Source organism: Choloepus didactylus, chromosome 1, assembly GCF_015220235.1.
Source record: "Choloepus didactylus isolate mChoDid1 chromosome 1, mChoDid1.pri, whole genome shotgun sequence".
Lineage (NCBI taxonomy): Eukaryota > Metazoa > Chordata > Mammalia > Pilosa > Megalonychidae > Choloepus > Choloepus didactylus.
Genome location: NC_051307.1, coordinates 82,688,812 through 82,691,016, shown reverse-complemented (window position 1 = coordinate 82,691,016; position 2,205 = coordinate 82,688,812). Strand labels below are relative to the sequence as shown.

At 44.0% G+C, this 2,205-nt stretch overlaps 1 pseudogene; it reads right to left on the bottom strand.

The window, feature by feature from the left end:
* Positions 1-310: 310 nt before the first annotated feature.
* On the bottom strand, positions 311-997 carry LOC119517359 (annotated as a pseudogene).
* Positions 998-2,205: the final 1,208 nt, after the last annotated feature.

Genomic DNA, 2,205 nt, shown 5'->3' with positions numbered 1-2,205 from the left:
GTGTTTGGTGAGGGCTCGGAGAGGTGGCAAACCACCTCTACGTTGAAAAGTTTATAATGGAATGTCTCCAAATTAGAGGAGAGGGGATACCAGGAGGGGAGGTAGGCAGGGTAAGAGAATTTTAAAATAATACTGCTTGGGAGTGTATATTTTAAGATAGCTACTATACCTTGCCTATCCTTTATCCTAATCTTGAATAACTGCATATTCATGCAAAATAAAATTTCTACTTTATAGGAAAAGGAACAGTCTGTTAGGAAAAGCATATTCTGTTAGGGGAAGATATGAAGACATCTCTCGTACGTGCCATTTAGTTGGTGAGTCTTTTGGCTACATCACTGTATGCTATTTCAACCTCCTTGTCACTGGGACAGGTATTGGTGAACTCATCCCTACTATAAGCATTGGTTAAGTATCTCCAGATGCTGGTCGTTTCTTTCAGGATATCAAAACTGCGATACTTTTTGGCCACCACCTTGACAATGTACAGTTTGGGGAGCAGGTTGCAATTAGCTAATGTCATTTCATTGCCATCCAGAAATTTACCTGTGGAAAATTTAATATCCTCCATACTATTCTCATCAGTTTCATCCAGGAGGGGACAATTCAGATATTCATCCAGTTTCTGCAGTGTTTTCAAGAGATCCCTCTCCAGTACTTCCTTAGCCTCTGGCCCTGAATTCTTGATATATGCAGAGAATTTGGCAAAGATGTCTATTCCAGCAGCATTTGATTCTGGGTGTTTTGATGGAAGCTTTCAGTACTTGGGAGGGCATAAGACTTCTTCAAGGAATTCCTCAATCTTTTGACTTCATTGTTGAAAGTTATAAACGGTGGGTGGGTCCCGGGAGCCTTTGAACCAAGGAATCATGAAGAGCCTCTGGGAAAAGGGGCAGTTTCCTATGCTTTCACCATCACTGCCAGCTTTGACGAAGAGCTCGATGATGGGCCCTTTGTCCTCCTCCTTCAGCCCGTTCAGCGACATCAACAACGCCATGGCAGGCTCGGTGGGCTCCGCGGACAGCGGCTGCTGCTGTTCCGAGGCTGCTCTGGCTGCCAGCTCCCGCCACGCTGCGTTTCCCTTGAGAGTCCCCGCGTGGAGCTCGCAGCAGCCTAGGCTCCACTGCACGGCCCTACGCCGCGCGCATTAACAATAGGGATTCGTTAGTTTACAAGTTTACAGTTCTAAGGCTGTGCAAACGTCCAAATTAAGGCATCAACAAGATGATAGCTTCTCTGAAGTCTGGCTACTGGTGAAGCAAAGCACATGGTGATATCTGCTGGTCCTTCTCTCCTGGGTTTCATTGCTTCTGGCTTCTGGCTTCAGTGGCTTCCTCCCTGAGCTTCTGCATGTTTCTCTCTTAGTGTCTGTCTCTCTTAGCTTCTGTAGCTTTTTCTCTCTGAAATTCTCTGGGGCTTTTGTCTGTCTTTTGTCCTCTTGTAAAGGACTCCAGTAGGAGGATTAAGACCCACTTTGAATGAGGTGGATCATATTTCATTTGAAATAACCTAATCAAAAGTCCCACCTACAATAGGTCTATACCCACAGGAATGGATTAAAGAACATGATCTTTTCTGGGGTATGTAACAGATTCAAACTACCACATTTAGCATCCCTCTTCTTTGCTCCCCACATCTACTCAATTCTTGCTTCATTCACAAAACCAGTGTTGCAATGCCCGCGTGCATGATTGGAAGAACTAAAGTGAGATTTAAAATTGGAAAGAACACTGCCACGTCACACATGGCCTCATCCCTCACCAAACTTTTGTCCTGACATCTGAGATGAGATGAATGCCAAGGTCAGGTACCATACTGTGTTATTCTCTGGGCATCAATGGCATTCTGAAAGGTCATAGTGATGGCAGGGCACATTTCCTGCTGTGAATTACTCTTGAGATGAAAACTACTTTTTACTCTAAATCTGTAGATGCCTAGCTGTTTAGCGTTTGTTTAATTTGGGTAGCTTTAACTTGGATGATAGCAGGAAGCCAACTCTATGAGGCTGAGAATGGGCTCCCACCTTTTTGTAATTCACTGCCCTATGAAAGGAAGGAGGAAAGTACTGCGAGTGTTTAATAGCGAAGCAGAATGTTTACAGACCCACTTTTTTTTCATCAACCTCCAGACACAAGGAGAGATATTGGTTGCCATTCAGTTTGGATCAGTTCAGTCAGATTCTTCATTTTTAAAGCTTAATTCAAG